Source organism: Lissotriton helveticus, chromosome 11, assembly GCF_964261635.1.
Source record: "Lissotriton helveticus chromosome 11, aLisHel1.1, whole genome shotgun sequence".
NCBI lineage: Eukaryota > Metazoa > Chordata > Amphibia > Caudata > Salamandridae > Lissotriton > Lissotriton helveticus.
The window spans coordinates 753,893,002-753,920,226 of record NC_136072.1 but is presented as its reverse complement, the minus strand read 5'-3'; positions in this window follow the sequence as shown (position 1 = coordinate 753,920,226).

Here is a 27,225-nt window from a genome sequence, read left to right as displayed (position 1 = left end):
CTACATGTCCCCACTGCATTTTTATCGGAGAGCAGGCTGAACCCGCCATCTCTGGGAGACCCTCCTGCGGCAGGCCCTCTCCTTGAGGCAGCTGCTCTTAAAGCATTGTGGCAGGGCGCGGTCTCTCCTGTCTGGGGCCAGAAGGCTGTTTATGACCTGCCTCCACGATAACCTTCTGCTTCCCGGGGCCGCACTGAGGGAGGTTCCCGAATAGCAGCCTCAGGACTGGGGGAATCGGCTCCCGTCCTCCTCTGCCCCCTTCATGTTTGTCTCTCAGACAAAGGTTAAGGTTCATCACTAGTGCTGGCAGCAGCCGATCTACTGACAAGAAACACTACCAATGCCACTCTGCCCACAGCAACCACCATATAGGGGAAATCCCAAGGGGAGCAAGCAGCGCTCACTGGGCTTTAATCAGGACACCAATAAACGCTCACCACGTGCTTCCAATGGGCAAAATGCACTCCACACGCACTAACCTGGGGAACCACAGTGCTCCTGCAGGCTCCCATTTTATGGTTTAAATCATTTTTATTGAAATGTTGCAAAGCAATAATAATACAACCAGTGGCCGGCGGGGAACAGTAAAAGCAATAATCAAATTTAAGGAAGAGAAAGAGATTCAAGAGAAGGGAAGAGAGACAGAAAAGAGATGGAAAGGAGCCCAAGAGAGCACAAGATAACAATGACAGGGGTCTACCAACAGTCCAGAGTATGGCTTGAGAGGTTTCAAAGGGCCAGATGTAGGTAGGGCAATACCGGTCGGAAACGGCCGAAAATACCGATTTTCGGCCGTTTCCGATCGGTATTTGGACATTGATATGTAGGGGTGTTTAAAACATACATATTCGGTAATTTTACCGAATCGTTAATTTTACCGAATCGGTAAAATTACAGAATCGGTAAAATTACCGAATATGTAATTTCAAATGTAGGTAGCACTGTTAACAGTGCTACAGGGCTTTTAGGATTCGGTATTTACCATGTAATACTATTACATGGTAAATAACGAATCCCTGTGTAAATGCACATCTGTGCATTTACACCTGTGCCATGTGGCACACAGACATGCCCTAAGGGCATGTATGTGTGTCACATGTCACACAAGCCTGAAACAGGGGTGCAACAGGGTGTCAAAGTGACACCCTGTTCCCAATGTCAATTCGGTAATTTTACCGATTCGGTAATTACCGAATCGGTATTTGCTATTGATTCCTATGGGCTTCAAGGACCATAGGAATCAATGGCAAATACCGATTCGGTATTTACCGAATCGGTATATACCGAATCCTACCGAATCGGTAAAAATTACCGAATTTTTATCTACATCTAATTTACTGAATCATAAATACCGAATCGGTAAAATTCGGTATTTATGAATCGGTATATTAGATTTACCTACATCGGGCCCCTAAGTCTCATACGGTGGCCTCTCCACCTGAGGGGCGGCTTGTCTGCGAGGGGAGTAGTGGGAAATCGTAGGACCCTTAAGTACTTAGGACAGGTGAGCTCAACAAACTCAGAGGTCAGATAAGCCACAGTGCGCCCCCAGGTCTTATCAAATTTAAGCAATGTGTGGTTAACTACAGCAGTAATCGCTTCCATCCCCACAACCTCCCACAGTCTATGCAACTAGTCTACCTTGGTTGGGGTGGTCTCAACATTGATATGTAGGGGTGTTTAAAACATACATATTCGGTAATTTTACCGAATCGTTAATTTTACCGAATCGGTAAAATTACAGAATCGGTAAAATTACCGAATATGTAATTTCAAATGTAGGTAGCACTGTTAACAGTGCTACAGGGCTTTTAGGATTCGGTATTTACCATGTAATACTATTACATGGTAAATAACGAATCCCTGTGTAAATGCACATCTGTGCATTTACACCTGTGCCATGTGGCACACAGACATGCCCTAAGGGCATGTATGTGTGTCACATGTCACACAAGCCTGAAACAGGGGTGCAACAGGGTGTCAAAGTGACACCCTGTTCCCAATGTCAATTCGGTAATTTTACCGATTCGGTAATTACCGAATCGGTATTTGCTATTGATTCCTATGGGCTTCAAGGACCATAGGAATCAATGGCAAATACCGATTCGGTATTTACCGAATCGGTATATACCGAATCCTACCGAATCGGTAAAAATTACCGAATTTTTATCTACATCTAATTTACTGAATCATAAATACCGAATCGGTAAAATTCGGTATTTATGAATCGGTATATTAGATTTACCTACATCGGGCCCCTAAGTCTCATACGGTGGCCTCTCCACCTGAGGGGCGGCTTGTCTGCGAGGGGAGTAGTGGGAAATCGTAGGACCCTTAAGTACTTAGGACAGGTGAGCTCAACAAACTCAGAGGTCAGATAAGCCACAGTGCGCCCCCAGGTCTTATCAAATTTAAGCAATGTGTGGTTAACTACAGCAGTAATCGCTTCCATCCCCACAACCTCCCACAGTCTATGCAACTAGTCTACCTTGGTTGGGGTGGTCTCTGTACCCCCCCATCTTGCGAGGAGAACTTGCTTAGCAGCCCCCAGAGATAGGGTGATTGTCCTCCCCCTGCTGGGCCTAAGGGGATATGTGAGTGGATTAGGAAGACCCAATAAAATGTAGCTGGGGAATCTAGGGAACTCTGTTTGATAGATATGGTCCACTAAGGGTAGTATAGTGTCCCTGTAGGCTTGTATCTTAGGGCAGTGCCATAGAATGTGAGACAGTGTGCCTTTCTGTCCACATTTGCGCCAACAAACATCGCTGCTGCACTGGGCGATACGCACCGGTGTATAATACCAATAATGACCTTTCCATCCTCGCGCGCATTGCTGTGCTGGGCACATTTTAAAACATGTATTTTATACTTCTGGTATATATTTTAAACGCGCTGCTTGTGATTGCGCAGTCTGTTTCTTCGCCACTCATTGGGCACTCGCCACTGCAGCAACTTGGGGAATTAGGTAGGCTCACCTGCATGATAATTGTTTTTCACCGGCATTTGACGGGACTCAGTTAGTGGGGTTCCGGGTTGTGGTTGCCCCGACCGCCATCTTGGGTGGGTGTTTACACTTGGGCCACCTCCAGGCGCCATATTGCTCGGTCTAGTCGCTCTAGTAGCCGGAAGCCCGCGCGGCGTTATAGTATAGTATGGTTGAGCAGGCGCGCAGAGTGTGCGTGCAGCGGATGCGCCGTAGATGCGCCGGAGGTGCGCCAGAGGTAAGCCCGTTTGCGCCCGTTCGCGTCCCGGGCGCTTCCGGTGCATCTTCCTCGGCTAGTTTGCATATGATAGATTCCCTAGTGGATTCTCATGATCCTCAGACTGATAACAATGCCGGTAAACAATGTATCTCGACCCTCTTTCCTCCTACAGCTCTCTCTTGTGGATTGTTGAATGTTCGATCTCTTGTAAAGCATCATGCTCTCTTAATAGAATCCTTACATCTAGACATATTATTTGTTACGGAGACCTGGACTAAAGTGGACTGCGGGGTGGAACTTGGGTGGGCTTGTCCCCCGGGCTACCTTATAAGACATACCCCTCGAGTATCTGGCAGAGGGGGGCGGAATAGGCTATATTTTCAAAGACTCTATTTCCCTTACGCAGTTAGCGGTAAAAGAGGTACTGGGGTTTGAGCTCATGGGCTTTTCCATCACGACCCAGGGCGGCACTCTGGTAACGGGTCTTCTATGTTATAGACCGCCCTCTTCAACCACCACGGCCCTTCAGTCATTGGTTGATTTGATTTACGATCTTTCAAATTCCCATACTAGATTTCTAGTGTTGGGTGATTTCAATCTTTGGCCCTCTGGCCCTCGAGATCTGGCCTATAGAGAACTCTGCCAAGCATGCAGTAATATACAACTTGCACAGCTGGTTATGTCACCTACTCATGCTAAAGGGCATATTTTAGATCTTGTATTTGCTGATAAGGATTTAGTTACAGTTGGAGAGGTCGTGGATCAATGCTGGACCGACCATGCACTGGTTCTAATGTCTGTCTCTCTGCCCGGTCCGCTAAGGATAGGCGACCCAGGTGGTACCAAGATTAGTAGGCAATGGTCTCACCTTCTAAAGCAACCGAACATACCCATATTATTGCCTAGAGCTTTTACAATGGAGGATAGTGTAGACAAAAGCTACGCTGTCCTTTGCCATCAGATTTCGACATCTCTGGATGAGCTGGCTCCACTAAGGAAGGTGAGAGACAGACCTAGAGGAACTAATGCTTGGTTCACCGATGACCTTAGACAGCATAAACTCCGCTGTAAACAGGCGGAACGATTCTGGAGGAGAGAATATAAGGAGTCGGATAAGACAGCATATAAAGTGGCCTTGCAGGAATACAAGGTTCAGCTGAAAAAGGCCAAGGCTCAATTTCTGGTAGATACGCTGGCCAAGGCCCCTAAGAAGTCGCAGACCTTGTTTAAACTGGTCGACAACCTAGCCAACCCGTCTTGTACTGCACCAGCTATTCCCGTCTCCCAGGAACTGTGCGATTCTCTAGCCTTCGCGTTTGAGGAGAAGATTAAGACAATTTTGAATGGACTGCGGATCTCTGGCCAGCCCGCATTATCTTTATCTTCCCCCGCAGAATCCCCCCTTCTTGCGGGCCCTAAGAGGGATCATAATAGGGAAGAGTTCCCTCAGCTGTCTTGCTTTCCTACTCCCTCTTTGGAGGAGTTCTGCGTTTTGGCCAATGGCGTGTCCTCAGGATCACCACTTGACCCTATGCCACATAAGATCTGGAAGGCATTTCAAGATGAGCTGTTTCCTCCGCTTCACTCCATCTGTTGCCAGTCATTGAGTACAGCATTAGTTCCAGACAGTTGGAAGTTGGCGATAGTTACACCATTGCTAAAGAAGGTTTCTCTGAATCCTTCAAGCCCGGCCAACTACAGGCCCATTTCGCTTTTACCATTTGCGATAAAAATTATCGAGAAATGGGTCACGAGAGCATTATCCTGCTTTCTGGAAAATAACTCCTGCCTGGATACATCTCGATTCGGCTTTAGGCCGGCTCATGGCACTGAGACTGCATTGGTCACCGTGTTGGACGATCTACGAACGCGTGTCGACAGGGGCAAGTCAGCATTTCTAGTGCTGCTTGACATGTCGGCCGCGTTTGACACTGTGGACCATGCAGTACTACTGAGCCGCCTTCAGAGCATAGGAGTAACTGGCTTGGCTTTGAGATGGCTAACATCGTATCTCAGCAACAGACAGCAAGCAGTGGCGTTACCACCTTTTCGATCTGCCATACGACAAGTGGATCAGGGTGTCCCCCAGGGGTCAGCGATCAGTCCGATCCTTTTCAATCTTTATCTCCGACCCCTGGTAGACCTGATAAAGTCATTCGGCATATCTGTCATCAATTATGCCGATGACACTCAATTGATTTTTTCATTTGAGGGTACAGAGACAGTATCGAGGGACACTTTCCACTGCTGTATGTCGGCAACAGCAGAGTGGCTGCGAGTCAACTCGCTTCAATTTAATGGGTCCAAAACTAAGGTTCTTCACTGCTCCCTAGATCGCATCCCTCGTCCGCTTCCGGACGACTATTGGCCTACTTCTATCTTAGGCACGGTAGAGGCTGCTGAATAGGCCCGTAATTTGGGAGTTCTGTTTGAACCTAATTTGCAGCTTGATGCCTCTGTGAACAGGACTACGGCGACATGTATGGGCTTACTTCGTGCCCAACGCAAGATCTTACCGCTCCTCCCCATGCAGGCTAGAGCAGAGGTAGTACGTAGGTCTATTCTCAGTAGATTAGACTACTGCAACGCACTACTTCTGGGAGCCCCTAAAACTTTGATCTTAAAGCTGCAGAGGATTCAAAACATGGCTGCCAAATTGGCTCTATCCCGCCCACGCTCTGCTTCTTCTTCGGCAGCACTGGCTGATCTTCATTGGCTACCTGTCCAACAGAGAATTACCTTTAAGGCCTTATGCCTTGTTTTTAGGGCTCTGCATGGACAGGGACCGATACCGCTTCAAAATCTTTTTTCCTGGTATCAAGCTGCCAGACCTCTGAGATCCTCCTCCGCGTTCCTAGTGACGGTCCCTAGGATCAATAGAGTGAGGATGGGCGGCCGTGCCTTTAGTTTCACAGCCGGCACGTTTTGGAATACCCTCCCGCTGGCGCTGAGGAGTAGACAAGATCTCACTTCTTTTAAAAAGGATCTCAAGACCTTCCTGTTTCCTAGAGCGATGTAATGTGGTCTATCCGTTGGAATGATGTGGTCTCAGCGCCAGGATACCCTTTGGGTGGCAGTTGCGCTTAATAAGCAGAAAATACATACATACATACATACAATGCGCAATTGTAGGAACATCACTTTCCCCGAGGTGCTGCACGATGAGGTCCAACGGGCTCCATTTTAAAAAGCTGAAGAATACAGCACTCACCACAAGCAGTTTTGCAGAATGGGAAAGTACAGTTCAGTCATTTCTCCTGCTTCAGGCAGGAGCAGCAACTGCAGGCCAGCCCACCCCAGACACAGCAGGGGCAGTGCTCCTCACACAGCTCTTCAGATCTCCTTCCTGGCCGGGTACTTTGGATCCAACATTGATGTTTTCCTGAAGTCTTTAATTTTCCTGAGACTTCCAACAGGAGGCAAGCACACACATGCCCTTGGAGATTCTTCACAAGCACGATACCACAGCAGGGCAAAGAGAGTCAGCCCTCTTCCTCTGCCACAGACAGAAGCAGCACCTGCAAGCCAAGACGCCTTTCATGCAGACAAGGTAGCGCGCCTCACACAGCTCTACAGCTCTTCTTGTTGGCAGGGTCTTCTTGTTTCTAGAAGTAATCTAAAGTCCTGGAGTTTTAGGTTCAATATCTATACCCCATTTTCTCATTGTTCTCTTTGCTTAGAGTCTCTGAGCTCAGTACAAACCAGTGCTGTTCTCCCTGGTCCAGCAAGACCACAAGGGGTGGAGACAGGATTGTGCAAAGAAGACATAGCCTTTTCAGGTGCTAGGGAAACTCCTCCCACCACTCTAAATGCAGACCAGGTCTATTTAGCCTACTGATGATTCACCAAAGCAAGGATGCACACACCTCAACCCCTCTTGTGACTATCTAAAGTGAATGCACATCCCCAGCTCATGTCACTCCAAAACCAGGCGGTGAATACACAAGCAGGCATAGGCACACAGAATGGTAAAGCAAGAAATATTCACTTTCTAAAAGTGAAGTGCAAAAACTAGGACTGACAGTCTTAGACAGAACACGCACAACCTAAATGCACTCACCTGAGTGTTGAACAAATGTGAAAACAGAAATTCATTAATTCAGATTGCATTAAAAAATTGTTGTGAAAGAGCTTGATCTTTTCAAATTTTCTCAGAAGATAACATAACGTCAACAAATTTCACTCTTCATGCTTCTTGTTTGTTCAATCATAGTTTCGAAATAGTTCATGAAAATCCAAAACTTGAATGAACAAATCAGGCGTGGATTATTACACTCCCAATGTATTTTTCGTGAGTAAAACTTCACCCTTTGTCAGGGGAAATCTACAAGTAAATCGTATTGACAATCAGTAGTTTATACAAAAACTCTATTTACATGAATATAACTTGCCTCTACAATCCAGTGAGGTCTGTGTGACCAATGACTATTCAATGAGATGCTTAGCTCCCCATGCTCTTGAATAGACACATCCAGTGTAAACCTAAAAAGGAAAGGGTGTAGAAGAAATAAAAGAATGGATTCCATCAGTTGAGTGCATTTAGGTTCTGTCTAAGACTGTCAGTCCTAGTTTTTGCACTTCAGTGTTGATAAGGTCATTCGGTAGAACCACCACAGAAGGTGCACACCAACATTGAAAAGTTTGGGTTCTATTGAGTAATTTTATTTCTTTTTTTTTTCTCATTTGCCTTTTCACCGCCCAAAACTCAACAAGACCACCCTGGGCTTTTCCGCCTCATTTACTGGCTATAGAGGAAGGGAAAAAACAATGTTTTTTAGGATAGAAAATCCCCTCCGGGCCAACCCAATCGAAGGAAGGAGACAAGCAGTCTTCTTCCACAGAGCGTCAGCCCTTACCCCAGATCTTCCCAGTAACCAAGAAGACTTTCACCCTGCCCTCACCCATAACATGCCAAAAAAGGAGTCCAAAATGTGTATCTCTTCTTTGTCTGATCCGAAATATCTAATTTCACAGTAAATCTTATAGCTCGTAACCAGTCCGCTTCTATTGGCGAGAACGGGGAAACCCACAATTTACATATCTCTCTTCGTGCCCAGAGTATAGAATAGAAAATAAGCTTTGCATTATCATCTGTGCCCTTGCCTTGCAGGTTAAGTCTTCCAGATATAACTGACTCCGGGCTTACCTTGATCTGCAACACTAGGGCGTTCGACAAACAGCTACTCACGGCCTCCCAAAACGGCTGAATCTTCAGACATAGCAGAAACATATGCAGATCATCTTCATTAGGACTATTGCACTTGGGACACACCACCACACCACCTGAACCAAATTTGGAGAGTGTTCGCGGAGACCAATACGCCCTGTGCAACGTAAAAAAATGATTCCTCCTTAAATTTGCAGGCTTTACTATTTTATAAAGCATAGCCATTGTTACTTGCCATTGGTATTCTGTAGCGATCTCCGGCAAGCAGTCTCCCCACAAGGTCTCAGGTAACTTGAAAGGTAACTTGAAAGGGCCTTACTCCATTTCTAACATCAGCCAGTAGCACAGTGATATTTCTTTTTTGAATACTGCGTTAGAGAAGAGCTTATCCTCCAACTCGTTATAAGTTCCGATTTGATCACCCGTTACCGCAGGCCAACTTTGGATCTGTAAATATTTGAATCTGGAAAAACTGCGACCCCGTACCACCTCACAGTGCCCCCAGAGAACTAATTTTCCATCCGGGAATAACTCCTTTCATCTCTGCGGACCCATCTCCTTTAATGGTTGAGCCAACAGATCCCAAGACCAAAGTGGAGATCCTGGCGCATCCCAAATCGAAGCCATTTGGCTATAATAGGGAATTTTCAAAGCTCTTCTAATTCTGAACAAAGTCTCTACTATGTCTCTTAAAACCTTTAACCTAACCTTTTTAAAGAATTTCGGGTCAGCGAATTTATACATAAAGCCATTTTCATTATAGTTTTGTTTCCTCAGCATTGCCCCAAACATTTTCCCAATCACCGTATGAGTCGGAAGATCCAACAACATCCTGCTGTTTTTCAACAAAAAAGCCCACGAATAAAAGTCCAGAACCGCTAAACCTCCTTTAACAAGTCTTCGCCTGAGCTTTTTCCAAGACTGGCGCGGTCCTTTTGATGCCCACAAAAAAGTACTAATTTCGCTCTGCAAAGTTGCTAACCAATCTCTCTTAAACATCAGAGGGACTGTTTCAAATAAAAAGGTTAACTTTGGCAACAGCATCATTTTCACCAAATTTGTCCAACCAAACAGTGTAAGTGGTAAATGCAACCACCCTCATAAACTAGCACTTATCTCCTTTTTAAGCTTAACAACATTAACTTTGGTGAGATCTGCAATATTCCTCATCTCGTTTTTACATACAATTCCCTCAATGTTTATATTCCAGGCCATAACTTCTGTTTTTTCTTTGTTAATATCATAGCCTGAAACAGCCCCAGATTCTTTAGTTAAGTCTAGAAGACATGTCATCGATTCCTGTAGATTAGGATTATAAATAATCATATAATCTGCATACAATCTGATCTTTTAGACCATCCCTCAAACTCAAAAGGAACAATATTCTAAGCGCCAGGGGCTCTATATATAAATCATTTCATTTATAACTTTTTTTTGATTTGCATAAAATCACAAAAGTTAAAACAACATATACAAGAGATAAAAATAGTGAAGCTCCTCATTGTAATTGTCAAGAGACGGAACAGGAATAATACAATATATTCATTTGAGCACCTTATATATCCATTGTAAAATTACTAATAAATATATATAGATTAAAACATTAAAAAGAGAGCCATAACAAGTGGCCTAAAATTGGGGCCCTGCAATAACAATGAAGGGGTCATGTCTATATGGGGAAATACATAATAGGTGTTTTGCAATACAATAGGCCTACCAGGGGGTGGACCAATGCCTATGCCGCTTCTCTTTCCAGCAAAGCACCCATACCCAACCCAGATACTTAGCTACTGCAACCACGAAAGATCCAGCCACTGATGTTTTGAGGATTCTGAGAGCCTCTAGGCTGGACCTAGTACCCAAATTGGCACAGGTGGGTTTCAACCATCTAGATCTGGGTTTGCTATAAGTGGGACAGACGAAAAAGATGTGACCTAATGTTTCTGTCATGTCCAGACAAAATGGGCAGTTGCTGGATTGTGAGTCACCCCACTTTGATGTAAAAGTGTTAATGGGGAGTGTTCCCACCCTAAACTGATGGAATAGCTTCCTATCGCGGGTTGATAATATTGTATCCCAGTACTCCTCATACTTTGGCTCCTGCTTAAAATCCAGGAAAGCACTGGACAAAGAAGAGCTGGGGGAGACCACAATGCGCTTCGTATTAACCATGGTCCAATAGGCTGCTTTAAACTCCAGTTTGGATGGAAATACACTCTCAGCCGGGGAGGTCCACAAGTGGCTCAACTCCATGTCTGATAGTGTATTTTTAACACTCCAGAACCAGATCAGTTTCCTGCTTACGTCCAAATCCCTGACTTCCACCAAAGCCAGGGCATAATGTGTGAGTTCTGGCGTCACCCAAAGCCTTCTCCAATAGGCAACCAACCTGTATTGTGCCACATCCCTGATTGAATGACACCCTAAATCCAAGAACAGGGGTACTAAAGGGGTAGATTGGGGGAGACCAATTATTGATCGTAGGAATTTGTTCTGAGCCGTAGCTAGACAGTCCAAATTTGCATAACCCCACAGCTCAGCCCCATAGAGTAACGAGGCACTAATTTTAGAGTTGCAGAGCTGGAGAGCCGGTATATATAAATCAAATGAAAGTGGTGACAGCTGGCACCCTTGTCTGGTGCCACGCATCAGTGGCACTGGGTGAGTTTTAGCATCCCGTTCACTAGTACTCTAGAGGTGGGGGCCTGATATATTGCTGAAAGAGATTTACTAAGATGTACTCCCAAGTTAAGGTGTTTTACTAACACGTCCAGATAGACCCAGTTAACTCGATCAAACGCCTTGGCGGCATCTAAAGCGATAACCACCAAGGGAAGATCATGAGCAGACGCCATATCTATAGCACCAATGAGGGAAACGGTCAGCTCTTTCAAATATCTTCCCCTAATAAAACCTTTTTGGTCCTCATGAACTATTTGTGAGATGACACCATTCAGCCTATCTGTAATAATTTTAGCAAAAAACGTATAATCGGTATTAAGTAATGAGATGGGCCTATTGAGAAATTTTGTTTATGGTTGAGAATTAGAGTGCATCATAGCTGTTTCTAAGCAACAGCACTTTAAAAAAGCAGCATTTTCAAACACACAATTTAAAAACTACCTTTACTAATAGAGGTGTTATTGCATTCTCAGTTCAGAGAGCCTAAATGTCATTGCCCTCTCTTGTCCCAATTGAAAAGGAGTAGTTTCTGTCCTGTAACTCCAGTTCTGTAGTAGGGGTATCTCTGTTATAGTCATAATCTAGTAAATAGTCCCGCCCATGTGCGTGGACCCCGGAGCAATCATAAATAATCTCTTAAGATGTCAAAAAATGCAGAACTGCACAGACACTTAAGAGAGAATTTAAAGACAGATAATGCAGCCTATATCCACAGGCTACACTGTCCAGTACTTCAACTAGAAATTCCACCAAAAAACCACAAACAGCACAGCCTGTCCAGATTTCTCCACAGAGAAAAACCTTGCCTTTACCAGCAAAACCCTCTGGAATGATAGAGAGGAAGGAGTGGACAGACAAGCCCCATAGGCTACCATTATGTGGCTCAGAACAGGATACTGTGCCATGTAGAGAACTTTCCAGAACTCTCCCAGCATCCCAAAATGCACTGTAGGTCCCTTTTACTTTCAGTTCTTTTTGAAGGCGTAACACGCCAGACCTGTAGCATTCTTCACATGAATATTTCTCTCCACCGGGGAGGAGGGCGGGCGCTTATGACTATAACAGAGATACCCCTACTACAGAACTGGAGTTACAGGACAGAAACTACTCCTTCTGTAGTAGGGGATCTCTGTGTATAGTCATAATCTAGTGAATAGAATGGCAAGCCCATCCCCACATCAAAGCGGCGGTGTAGAAAAGAACACCACTACTGTGCTTACAGATTTCGCAGCGAAGCCTGCCCAACCTGAGCGTCTGTCCTGGCATCAGTGTCCAGACAGTAATGCTTAGCAAAGGTATGGACCGACTTCCAAGTAGCTGCCTTGCAGATTTCTACAATTGGAACATTACGTAGCAAAGCAGTCGTGGCAGCTTTGCCCCTGGTGGAATGAGCCTTAGGTTTACCCCCTAAGGTCTTATTAGCCTTCTGGTAACACAATTGTATACAGGACACAATCCACCTAGAGATGGACTGTTTTGAGGTAGCAAGACCGGTCCTGACTGATCCATGATTGATAAACAATTGGTCCGACCTACGAATATCTTTGGTTTTATCCAGATAAAATTTCAACACCCTCCTGACATCCAGGGAATGCCGAGACCTTTCCGCTGGAGATGAAGGATTCTGAAAAAACGTAGGTAAAGTTATGGTCTGGTTAACATGGAAATCAGATATAACCTTCGGAAGAAATTTAGGGTGAGTACACATAACAACCTTAGCAGCATGAAAAACAGTATAAGGTTCTTGGCAACACAACGCCTGAATTTCACTCACCCTGCGGGCCGATGTAATGGCCACGAGGAACGCCGCCTTCCAGGACAGGTGCTGCAACGAAGCCTTGTGAATAGGTTCAAAAGGCTCCTTCATCAATCTGGACAGCACCACGTTCAATTCCCATGAAGGTGAAGGAAGCCGGACGGGAGGGAACACTTTCTTCAAGCCTTCCAAAAAATCTTTGATCACGGGGATCTGGAAGAAGGAAGTCTGTGAAGGGCATTTCCTGTAGGCAGTCAGCGCAGCGAGATGAACCTTAATGGAATGGACATTAAGGCCAGACTGCGCCAAATGTAGAAGAAACGGAAGGATGACATCTTCCTTACACGTCGTTGGGTCATAGTTCTTGGACTTGCACCAGATGTAAAATCTCTTCCACTTGTAAGCATTGGAAGTCCTAGTGGAAGGTCGCTTAGCCTCCTTCTGTATGTCCATACAATCTTCTGGTAGATTCAAATGGCCATATTGCACTATCTCAGGAGCCATGCCGCCAAACTCAAAGACGAGAGGTTGGGTGCACCATCTGCCCCCCGAACTTTGTGAGAAGGTCCGACTGTCATGGCAGCCGTATGTGAGGAAGGAGAGACCAGTGAAGCAGGTCCGTGAACCACCACTGCCTGGGCCAATCAGGATCATCCGCGCCCTGGACTGGGACAGCTTGATGAGCACCGCCGGAATCAGGGGAATGGGTGGAAAAGCGTACAGAAAGCTATTCGACCAGTTGATTCATAACGCATTCCTCATCATCCCCTGCTGGTAGTACCTGCAGGCGAAGTCTCGGCATTTGCTGTTTTCGGCGGTGGCGAACAGATCTACGTCTGGAGTCCCCCACCTTGCGAAGACTTCTCCTAGTACTTCGTCGTTTATGACCCATTCGTGGTTTCCCTGAATCAGTCTGCTCAGTGCGTCTGCCTGAACATTCTGCACACCTGGTAGATGGGTAGCCGTTATCGTCAGTCCTCTGGCTAGAAGCCAGTGCCAGATCGCCAGCCCACCTGCTTGTTGAGGTAATACATCGTGGTCGTATTGTCCGTCTGTACAAGCAGAGAGCTGGTCTGGAAGGATGGATGAAAGGCCTTCAGTGCCAAGTGAACAGCTCTAAATTCCAGGAAATTGATGTGATACGTGGACTCCGTCTGGGACCACGTTCCTTGTATCTGCAAGTCTCTGGAGTGCGCCCCCCAGCCGTGGAGAGACGCATCCGTCACGATAGTCTGTGAGGGAATGTCCTTGTGAAAGGGAACACCTCTGAGGAGATTCTCCGCTGAGCACCACCACCAGAGACTGAAGAGCATGCAGAGACAGTCGTATCCTGTCGTCCCAAGATCCTTTCCTCAGATCCCACTGATCCTCCAAGCACTCCTGCAATGGTCTCATGTGCAGCCGTGCGTGTGGTGTGAGGAAGATACAAGTGTCACAAAGACAGTCCCTGTTATGGTTGTAGCAGACTAGGATCGCTGAAGGAATACTAAGGGGAGGTGTTACGTTTTATCTTCCTTAACTAGTGGGGATTTTGCAAGGCAAACTACATAACTCAATACAGTCTGTTTACTAAAATACACAAAAGTAACTGGCACTGCTACAAACAATTTATAAAAGTACACAAAAATGTATTATTAGCCTCCCAATTGGGTCACATTCTAAAACATAGGGGCTGCTGCAGCGCCCCTATGCCAACAACGCTCGCCTACGTTCAGTAGACAGCACGCCTCTTTAAAGAGGCGTGCTGTCTACTGAACGTAGGCGAGCGTTGTTGGCATAGGGGCGCTGCAGCAGCCCATGAAATATAGCCGAGCTGGAGTTCAGAAGGGGAATGAGCAATAAAGCTGCCTTTCAATTTTGTCTTTATCCTATTACATTTGCTGTGTGCTCAAAGCAAATGTCTTCTGAGAAATTGCTGCTTATTGCTTTAACATTGAGATTGGCGTTACTTTTCGTTTTCTGACTGCAAGATTGTTCTGTGGGCCAACTTTTTTCCTGTCGACAACGACTGTGACGTGAATCTGAGATCTTACTTATAAATCACTAATGAAAGAAACTACGTGATAATATTACCAAGACGGATGTGAAACTTGATTCCAGAGATTGTGTTATAAGCCCTGAAGAAGTCCGGCATCGGACGAAACGCGTCGGCTATCCGCAACTTTCAAAAAAAGAAAATAAAGAATAAAAATTGAATAAAAGAAAGAAAATTCAAGTCACTACTTTTGTGTGTCTTTCTGAATATTTGGGAAAACTATCATTTCTGTTTATCAATATGTTCTAAAATTGTTTTTGCAACTAATGTGTAACTTTTTGAAGGGTGCTGTCCAACTTTCATAATTAGTTTCTTTGGGCGATAGTTTGTCTACCTCCCTTAAGGCCCGTGTGGGAATCACGTGTCTGGACATAGCACCTTCAGTCTTGACAAAGCTGATGGTATTTCAACAGTGGTGCAGTTTTTTCCTCAATTCCCAGTTCTTTTGTCTCATACACATCAGCAGCCGCACTGATGACTTGGTTCGACACCAATAGTCCCTCATTGAGAATCTCTTGGAAGTCTTCTTTCTTCTCTCGAGGAAGGATCTCAGCGAATTGTTGGATGGACTCCCACAGGGCTCGATCATATCGCCCTAGCAAAGCCGCGGCACCTGCAGCCTTCATTGCAGTAGATGCCGTTCCACAGACCTTCCTGCCAGCCGAGTCTAACCAGCGGCTCTCCTTATCAGGAGGTACCGTGGACGTTGGGGTGGTGGCATGCTGCTTCAAAGCAGCTGTCACTATGACCGAGTCCGGTGGCGGATCCATCCTGACAAAAGGCCGGGTCAGAATCCGGAGCCCGGTACTTCTTGAGGAGCCTGGAGGGAGCCGCCTTCGTCACTGCCGGAGTGAGAAACAACTCCTGAGCGGGCTCTACTAATCCTGGTACTAGGGGTAGCAACGGCCGAGACAGGTGCTTCTTATGTAGTGTCTCGAAAATCACGGACGTCGTGGGAGTGGGCACCGTCACCGTGATGCCCAACTTAGCCGCACCCCTCAGTAGAACATCTTGGAATGAGACGATGTCGTCCACTGGCGACACCCTCGTCCCCGGGGATTCCGACAAAGTTGGCGAGTAGTCCCTGGTCCCAGAGGAGCCAGTGCGGGATCTCGATCTGCGCCTCCTGTGGCGTCGCCTTGATCTTGTCGATGACCGGCGACGACTCCGCGATCTCTCCCTCCGTCGGGAACGAGAGCGCGATCTCCTCGGCTTCGAACGCTCCGCAGGTCTCACAGGAGCAGGAGACTGCGGCCTGACCGAGACCCTTGGCTGAGGAGTCCCCTTAGGAGGCGTCGGGTACCATGGCACCGACACCGACCTCGGCGGAACCGGAGGCCGTCCTTCAGGAGGTAAGTACATATGGAAATGGTCAGGGTCTATTTAGTATATTGAGCATCAAATGCCAATCATGAATACAACATAACATAGATCATCAAAATTCATAGATCCAGTGGGTATTTTATTTTTTACACATGGATATCTGGATATTCGGAATAATTCGATATGTACCCCAAGACATTGGGTTACTAAGTCATACATACAAGCACATCCATATATTTCATTTCATTATATGCACCAAATGAAAAGCCAACATTTTTTGCGATTCTCTGTAAGGATAGCTTGAAATCTGCAAATTAACATAACAGAATGTTCACATTTATCATATAAAGCAGTGCGCTCACAGTGAAAAAGGAAAAAGGGCAAATAGAGGGAATGGGTGTGATGGAAAAAGGTGAGGACTGGGTAAAGGTGTTGTGATCCTGATACAATCACAGTAAAATCTAGTGAAACCTTTACAGTCTAGTTTAGATCGTAAGTTCCATAAATCTCTCAGATATAGGATCCGTATTACTTCATATTTTGCTCCTATATTCAGAGGAAAAAGGTGTAGTATGGTCGTCTACGTTTCGACCCCTATGATAAGGGTTAATTGAAACCTCATGCTGGGGTCTTCATCAGGACAGAAGAAACAGGAGCGCCTACAAATAATGTAATGAAAATAAATAACTCAGACTAATAACTTAATTCATCAATGCAATAGAACTAGACTAGGGAAAGGAATACATACTTTACGTAAGGCCATCCAGTGGCTCTTAGGTTGAGAACATCAATGTTCGTGTGAGGAGACGTACCTGTAAATGGTCAAAGGGATCAATTAAAAGACAGAGGTGGAGGGTAAACCTCCCCTAAAAACGTGAAATTCCTGCAATTTCATCCAGGGGGGCAGAGAACTTACTGGGTCGATACAGCTTTCACGTTTCTTGCATCTCGTATTCCACTTATTTGATGTGTTCAGGCGGTATCCAGGAGGATGCCGGAAGCGTCACACTCTCTGGTTGAATCTGAGAAATTAAGATGAGGTACCAATTAGAGTCTAAACTCTAAAACAGCTGGGGTATTGCTGGATCAAATCGGGTCGGATGAGTGTTCTAAATTCAGGGTGGCCAGACAAACACACGGCACACTGGTTAGTGTTAAGCCAAGTGGAAAAATTAGCGAAGTAGTGTTGGAAACCTGTGACTGCTTGGCACGAGTGATAATTGGATAGGGTAGTGTGACCGCGTTTGTCTCTGTGGGGACGCTATCACGGTGGATGTAGAGGGGACAGAGTCCTATTACTGCAATGTTTGCATCAATGCTCCCTGCGAGAGGTGAGCGCATTGAATAATCCGATTCATGGAGGCCAGAAGGACACAGGGCATACAGGCTAGTTTGGTGCCAAATGGAAAAACATTTAAAAATATTTATTTAATGGGTTGGGGCCAAAAGCCTATACTGCCTGGCACGAGTGGTATTTGGGGAGGTGTCAGCGTTTGCCTCACTGGGAGCGCTATCGCGGTAGGATAATACGGTAACAATTCATGTAGCTGCAGCGCTCGCCTTACAGCTACCTGCAAGCGGGAAGCGCATTAAATACTCGAAACAGACAAAATCAAAAGGGATCGCAGTGCGGGCCCTGTAGCTAGCTTCGCAAGATGAGGGGGCATCGGAGTTATCATTAGTGTAGCGGAAGGAAAACCCAGCGATGGCTCACCTCATTGTTCGGCAAAGCCGCCTACATCTGTCATCACCGGTCGCTGTGAGCAGTCTGAGCTGCCTCACGGTGCAGCAGCAAGATACTGCCTGGAGGCTCGCCGTACAGCGGCCAATCAGGGAACAGTATCCGAAATGGATTAGGGCTTCGGGTAAAAGAGTTACTCGCGTCCGTGTCTTCAGGGTGTAACATAGTGAAGGCTTAAATTCAGACTACCTTATGGACCAAGCAGGCAGTATTGTTTAAGAGTCACTCTACGTCTACAGAGTCACTACTCTATTCATACGAACAATCAATTAAGTAAATTGTGTGCCCGCAGGGTGCAGAGAAAGGTTCTGAGATTAGAGGTACATTCAATATTCATGTGTTCTAGTAATACATAATGTCAAAATGCAAAAAGTCATCAAATTCCATTAAGGATGAAACATAAAGAGCATTACAATTATGAATTGGTTCAGCAATATATATGGACTCAGGGTCATGCTGGGATACAGTGTCCATTAAATGCATCTAGTCATACAATATGAGACTGTGTATTTAGTCATACAATATGTTCCAAAATACAGTCTACACGGGTGTTATTGTGCATATCAACTTAAACGCCCCCAATATTGAACATATTTACCAAAGGCAGTTTATCTAAGTGAGCCAAACCATGAATTGTGTCAGTCATGATCAATCAGTGCCATCTGCACAGACGTGCAGAGAAAAGTTCTGAGATTGGAGGTACATTCAATATTCATGTGTCGAGTAATACATTATGTCAAAATGCAATTAGTCATCAGATTATATTGAAAATGAAACAAAAAGAGCATTACAATTATGAATATATATGGACACAGGGTCATGCTGGGATACAGTGTCCATTAAATGCATCTAGTCATACAATATGAGACTGTGTATCTAGTCATACACTATGTTCCAATATGCAGTCTACACGGGTGTTATTGTGCGTAGCAACGTGAACGCCCCCAATATTGTACATATTTACAAAAGGCAGTTTATCTAAGTGAGACAAACCATGTATCAGTCAGGATCGATCAGTGCCATCTGTACAAACGTGGTATCCACCTCATTCAACCCATTGTGAACAGAGTCAAAGGACTGCATCCACTTACATTCTCTGATATTCATGATAGAGTTAAGGTTACCACCCCGGGGGCCCAGTGTAATTTTCTCTATTACAACCCACTTCAAGGATTCAGGTGTGTGGGAGTTGTCCCGGAAATGGTCAACCAGGGGTGCCCCTGGTGTTTGGCATCTTATTCTGCTACAATGTTGCAGTACCCTGTTTTTGATTTTTTGTTTAGTTTGTCCAATGTAGATCAGGCCACAGGGGCAAAAAATCGCATAGATCACTCCATTGCTATTGCAGTTCGTGAATGATTTCAAACCGACTGTCAAATTGGTGTGTGTAATTGTTTTCGTTTCTAGGTATAGTGTGCATGCCTTGCAATTGCTACATTTGTAGTTACCCAATGTGATTGGTAGATTCAGCATTGATTGAATGGTGGGGACCGGTGGGCTTTCCAACATGGATCGTACTACACAGTCTCTGACGCTTTTCGCCCTCTTGAAAGCGTGCATAGGTGGGTTGGGTATTTCGATAGCATCTGATACAATGTGCCAGTGTTTATTGACTATCTTCCTTATCGCGTGGCTCTTTCTACAATAGGTGGTGACACAGATCATCCTGTCCACGGGAGTGTTCTTGTTCTTTGGTGTGAGTAAATTCTCCCTATTGTAGAACCAGGCCCGTTTCCTCGCTCTCTTAACTAACCTTTTGGGGTAGCCCCTCTCCAGAAGACGGAGGATGAGTTAATCTGATTCCGCAAAGTAGTCTTCTTTGAGGGTACAGTTCCTCCTGATCCGGAGGAACTGGCCAAAGGGTAAGTTGTCCCGTAGGGCCCGTGTGTGGTGGCTTGAATATCTCAACAGTGTATTCCGCTCAGATGGTTTTCTGTACAGAGTTGTGTATAATGATCCATTCCTTTCTTTGATGCTAATGTCCAGAAAGTCAATGGATTCATTACTGCAGCTGGAAGTGAATTGAATATCCTGTGATTGAGTGTTAAGCCATTGCGTAAAGGATTCCAGTTCCTGTTTTTGCCCTGTCCAGATCATCAGGATGTCGTCTATGTACCGACGGTACTCAGAGATGTTATTTAGATATGGATTGTGTGTGGCGAGAGGATGTGATGTTGCTCATAATCACTCATGTATAGAATTGCCAGGTCAGGGGCAAAGGCTGCCCCCATGGCTACACCTTTACATTGCATGAAGAATTTGTTACGGAATACAAAGAAGTTTTTGGTCATGGCAATTTCCAATAGATCAATTAAGAATTCCGTGGGCACACCCGTTGGTTGTGGTCGTCCGGCCAGGACTCTTCGTATAGTGGTTAATGCTGGACCCTGTGGAATGCTTGTGTACAATGACACAATGTCCATAGTGACAAGCAGTTGGTTGTGTTTGTCAAAGGGTCGATGGTCTACCAAGTTAATCACTTGCATAGTGTCCCTTAGATACGTGGGAGTTGCTTCCGCTAGTGGCTTGAGAAAGACGTCTACATATTTACATAGTGGCTCCAACAGGGACCCACATCCCGATATAATAGGCCTTCCGGGTGGTTTGGTGGGGTTCTTATGGACCTTCGGTAAGACATAGATGATAGGGATGGGTGGTTGATTCACGTTTAAGTAGAGGTATTCTTTCTCAGTCAGGAAACCATTCTCCTTCCCTTTCTCGGTGACTGCAATGATCCGTAGTCTGATCTCTTTGGTTGGATCAGTTGCTATCGGCCGATAGCTGATCCCATCACGTAGTTGGGAGTGTATTTCTTGGGCATAGTCATCAACGTCCATGATGACTATTGCCCCTCCCTTGTCCGCTGGCTTGATTACTAACGCTTTGTTGTTTCTCAAGGCATCGAGTGCAGTGCGCTCATTCTTCGAGATGTTATGTTTTACGTAGGATCTTTTGGCACACGTCTGCAGTACCTCCTTGAGTACCAGACTCTCATACGTTAGGATACGATGGTTAATCATTGCCGTATGCGGCGTGAAGGTGGATGGTGGGCGTAAGTCAGTGAATGCTCTGGTCACGGTTGAAGGTCTGTGTAGAAAAAAGTTTCTAAGACGGAGTTTCCGAAAAAATTTGGCCAGTTCGGTTTTGACATTAAACAAATTTGCGTGAGACGTTGGGACAAAGGAAAGGCCCTTGCTAAGGACCCTAGTTTCATCCATTGTTAGCATGTGTTTAGATAGATTCATAATGGGACAATCCTTGTTCACCAGCGATAGGTTTTTCTCCGGGTGCTGATTTCCCCATGGTTGTCCTGCTGAAATCTCACTTGTTTGCTGTTGTTGTATCCTTGTTGTCTCCCTTCGTCCCAGTTCCGTTGGGTTTGTCCTCTGGTGGAGCGTCTGTTCCACCCTCCACCCCTCCCGCGAGGCGGTCTCCATGTGCTGTCCTCTAAAAAAGCTTGTTGGGGTCTGTTGGAGGGGTCTTGTTGTGGTTGATACCATGGATCCTGATTTTGGTAGTTGCCACTCGGTCCAGCTGTTTCGTTATCACTACCCCCACTATATGAAGAATCCGAGAAATTTGTAAACCTTCTTCCACCTCGGTAACCCCCCCTGGAGCCTCCCCTTCCTCTGTAGAAGAAATGGCCCTGGTTGTCTTGTTTGAAATAGTCCTCAGCCAAGTACGGATATGTTTTCTTTTTATTGTAATACTGGATGTCCTTTGATAGTTTTTCCAATTTTTTGTTTTGTGTTTCGATGTCGAAGTCCTTGAGGGTCTTATTCAGACGTTCGAGTGATTCCTTGGCGCTGGCAAAGGCTGAATGGCTCTCAATTTCAGCCTTTAAGTCGTTTATCTCCTTGGATAACTGTTCAACCTGGTCACGTGCAGTCTCCACCCCAAGAACTGCACGTGACCAGGTTGAACAGTTATCCAAGGAGATAAACGACTTAAAGGCTGAAATTGAGAGCCATTTAGCCTTTGCCAGCGCCAAGGAATCACTTGAACGTCTGAATAAGACCCTCAAGGACTTCGGCGTCGAAACACAAAACAAAAAATTGGAAAAACTATCAAAGGACATCCAGTATTACAATAAAAAGAAAACATATCCGTACTTGGCTGAGGACTATTTCAAACAAGACAACCAGGGCCGTTTCTTCTACAGAGGAAGGGGAGGCTCCAGGGGGGGTTACCGAGGTGGAAGAAGGTTTACAAATTTCTCGGATTCTTCATATAGTGGGGTTAGTGATAACGAAACAGCTGGACCGAGTGGCAACTACCAAAATCAGGATCCATGGTATCAACCACAACAAGACCCCTCCAACAGACCCCAACATTTTTTAGAGGACAGCACATGGAGACCGCCTCGCTGGAGGGGTGGAGGGTGGAACAGACGCTCCACCAGAGGACAAACCCAACAGAACTGGGACGAAGGGAGACAACAAGGATACAACAACAGCAAACAAGTGAGATTTCAGCAGGACAACCATGGGGAAATCAGCACCCGGAGAAAAACCTATCGCTGGTGAACAAGGATTGTCCCATTATGAATCTATCTAAACACATGCTAACAATGGATGAAACTAGGGTCCTTAGCAAGGGCCTTTCCTTTGTCCCAACGTCTCACGCAAATTTGTTTAATGTCAAAACCGAACTGGCCAAATTTTTTCGGAAACTCCGTCTTAGAAACTTTTTTCTACACAGACCTTCAACCGTGACCAGAGCATTCACTGACTTACGCCCACCATCCACCTTCACGCCACATACGGCAATGATTAACCATCGTATCCTAACGTATGAGAGTCTGGTACTCAAGGAGGTACTGCAGACGTGTGCCAAAAGATCCTACGTAAAACATAACATCTCGAAGAATGAACACACTGCACTCGATGCCTTGAGAAACAACAAAGCGTTAGTAATCAAGCCAGCGGACAAGGGAGGGGCAATAGTCATCATGGATGTTGATGACTATGCCCAAGAAATACACTCCCAACTACGTGATGGGGTCAGCTATCGGCCGATAGCAACTGATCCAACCAAAGAGATCAGACTACGGATCATTGCAGTCACCGAGAAAGGGAAGGAGAACGGTTTCCTGACTGAGAAAGAATACCTCTACTTAAACGTGAATCAACCACGCATCCCTACCATCTATGTCTTACCGAAGGTCCATAAGAACCCCACCAAACCACCCGGAAGGCCTATTATATCGGGATGTGGGTCCCTGTTGGAGCCACTATGTGAATATGTAGACGTCTTTCTGAAGCCACTAGCGGAAGCAACTCCCACGTATCTAAGGGACACTATGCAAGTGATTAACTTGGTAGACCATCGACCCTTTGACAAACACAACCAACTGCTTGTCACTATGGACATTGTGTCATTGTACACAAGCATTCCACAGGGTCCAGCATTAACCACTATACGAAGAGTCCTGGCCGGACGACCACAACCAACGGGTGTGCCCACGGAATTCTTAATTGATCTATTGGAAATTGCCATGACCAAAAACTTCTTTGTATTCCGTAACAAATTCTTCATGCAATGTAAAGGTGTAGCCATGGGGGCAGCCTTTGCCCCTGACCTGGCAATTCTATACATGAGTGATTATGAGCAACATCACATCCTTTCGCCACACAATCCATATCTAAATAACATCTCTGAGTACCGTCGGTATATAGACGACATCCTGATGATCTGGACAGGGCAAAAACAGGAACTGGAATCCTTTACCCAATGGCTTAACACTCAATCACAGGATATTCAATTCACTTCCAGCTGCAGTAATGAATCCATTGACTTTCTGGACATTAGCATCAAAGAAAGGAATGGATCATTATACACAACTCTGTACAGAAAACCATCTGAGCGGAATACACTGTTGAGATATTCAAGCCACCACACACGGGCCCTACGGGACAACTTACCCTTCGGCCAGTTCCTCCGGATCAGGAGGAACTGTACCCTCAAAGAAGACTACTTTGCGGAATCAGATGAACTCATCCTCCGTCTTCTGGAGAGGGGCTACCCCAAAAGGTTAGTTAAGAGAGCGAGGAAACGGGCCTGGTTCTACAATAGGGAGAATTTACTCACACCAAATAACAAGAACACTCCCGTGGACAGGATGATCTGTGTCACCACCTATTGTAGTAAAAGCCACGCGTGAAGGAAGATAGTCAATAAACACTGGCACATTGTATCAGATGCTATCGAAATACCCAACCCACCTATGCACGCTTTCAAGAGGGCGAAAAGCGTCAGAGACTGTGTAGTACGATCCATGTTGGAAAGCCCACCGGTCCCCACCATTCAATCAATGCTGAATCTACCAATCACATTGGGTAACTACAAATGTAGCAATTGCAAGGCATGCACACTATGCCTAGAAACGAAAACAATTACACACAACAATTTGACAGTCGGTTTGAAATCATTCACGAACTGCAATAGCAATGGAGTGATCTGTGCGATTTTTTGCCCCTGTGGCCTGATCTACATTGGACAAACTAAACAAAAAATCAAAAACAGGGTACTGCAACATTGTAGCAGAATAAGATGCCAAACACCAGGGGCACCCCTGGTTGACCATTTCCGGGACAACTCCCACACACCTGAATCCTTGAAGTGGGTTGTAATAGAGAAAATTACACTGGGCCCCCGGGGTGGTAACCTTAACTCTATCATGAATATCAGAGAATGTAAGTGGATGCAGTCCTTTGACTCTGTTCACAATGGGTTGAATGAGGTGGATGCCACGTTTGAACAGATGGCACTGATCGATCCTGACTGATACATGGTTTGTCTCACTTAGATAAACTGCCTTTTGTAAATATGTACAATATTGGGGGCGTTCACGTTGCTACGCACAATAACACCCGTGTAGACTGTATTTTGGAACATAGTGTATGACTAGATACACAGTCTCATATTGTATGACTAGATGCATTTAATGGACACTGTATCCCAGCATGACCCTGTGTCCATATATATTCATAATTGTAATGCTCTTTTTGTTTCATTTTCAATATAATCTGATGACTAATTGCATTTTGACATAATGTATTACTCGACACATGAATATTGAATGTACCTCCAATCTCAGAACTTTTCTCTGCACGTCTGTGCAGATGGCACTGATTGATCATGACTGACACAATTCATGGTTTGGCTCACTTAGATAAACTGCCTTTGGTAAATATGTTCAATATTGGGGGCGTTTAAGTTGATATGCACAATAACACCCGTGTAGACTGTATTTTGGAACATATTGTATGACTAAATACACAGTCTCATATTGTATGACTAGATGCATTTAATGGACACTGTATCCCAGCAAGACCCTGAGTCCATATATATTGCTGAACCAATTCATAATTGTAATGCTCTTTATGTTTCATCCTTAATGGAATTTGATGACTTTTTGCATTTTGACATTATGTATTACTAGAACACATGAATATTGAATGTACCTCTAATCTCAGAACCTTTCTCTGCACCCTGCGGGCACACAATTTACTTAATTGATTGTTCGTATGAATAGAGTAGTGACTCTGTAGACGTAGAGTGACTCTTAAACAATACTGCCTGCTTGGTCCATAAGGTAGTCTGAATTTAAGCCTTCACTATGTTACACCCTGAAGACACGGACGCGAGTAACTCTTTTACCCGAAGCCCTAATCCATTTCGGATACTGTTCCCTGATTGGCCACCGTACGGCGAGCCTCCAGGCAGTTTCTTGCTGCTGCACCGCCAGGCAGCTCAGACTGCTCACAGCGACCGGTGATGACAGATGTAGGCGGCTTTGCCGAACAATGAGGTGAGCCATCTCTGGGTTTTCCTTCCGCTACACTAATGATAACTCCGATGCCCCCTCATCTTGCGAAGCTAGCTACAGGGCCCGCACTGCGATCCCTTTTGATTTTGTCTGTTTCGAGTATTTAATGCGCTTCCCGCTTGCAGGTAGCTGTAAGGCGAGCGCTGCAGCTACATGAATTTTTACCGTATTATCCTACCGCGATAGCGCTCCCAGTGAGGCAAACACTGACACCTCCCCAAATACCCCTCGTGCCAGGCAGTATAGGCTTTTGGCCCCAACCCATTAAATAAATATTTTTAAATATTTTTCCATTTGGCACCAAACTAGCCTGTATGCCCTGGGTCCTTCTGGCCTCCATGAATCGGATTATTCAATGCGCTCACCTCTCGCAGGGAGCATTGATGCAAACATTGCAGTAATAGGACTCTGTCCCCTCTACATCCACCGCGATAGCGTCCCCACAGAGACAAACGCGGTCACACTACCCTCTCCAATTATCACTCGTGCCAAGCAGTCACAGGTTTCCAACACTACTTCGCTAATTTTTCCACTTGGCTTAACACTAACCAGTGTGCCGTGTGTTTGTCTGGCCACCCTGAATTTAGAACACTCATCCGACCCGATTTGATCCAGCAATACCCCAGCTGTTTTAGAGTTTAGACACTAATTGGTACCTCATCTTAATTTCTCAGATTCAACCAGAGAGTGTGACGCTTCCGGCATCCTCCTGGATACCGCCTGAACACATCAAATAAGTGGAATACGAGATGCAAGAAACGTGAAAGCTGTATCGACCCAGTAAGTTCTCTGCCCCCCTGGATGAAATTGCAGGAATTTCACGTTTTTAGGGGAGGTTTACCCTCCACCTCTGTCTTTTAATTGATCCCTTTGACCATTTACAGGTACTTCTCCTCACACGAACATTGATGTTCTCAACCTAAGAGCCACTGGATGGCCTTACGTAAAGTATGTATTCCTTTCCCTAGTCTAGTTCTATTGCATTGATGAATCAAGTTATTAGTCTGAGTTATTTATTTTCATTACATTATTTGTAGGCGCTCCTGTTTCTTCTGTCCTGATGAAGACCCCAGCATGAGGTTTCAATTAACCCTTATCATAGGGGTCGAAACGTAGACGACCATACTACACCTTTTTCCTCTGAATATAGGAGCAAAATATGAAGTAATACGGATCCTATATCTGAGAGATTTATGGAACTTACGATCTAAACTAGACTGTAAAGGTTTCACTAGATTTTACTGTGATTGTATCAGGATCACAACACCTTTACCCAGTCCTCACCTTTTTCCATCACACCCATTCCCTCTATTTGCCCTTTTTCCTTTTTCACTGTGAGCGCACTGCTTTATATAATAAATGTGAACATTCTGTTATGTTAATTTGCAGATTTCAAGCTATCCTTACAGAGAATCGCAAAAAATGTTGGCTTCTCATTTGGTGCATATAATGAAATGAAATATATGGATATGCTTGTATGTATG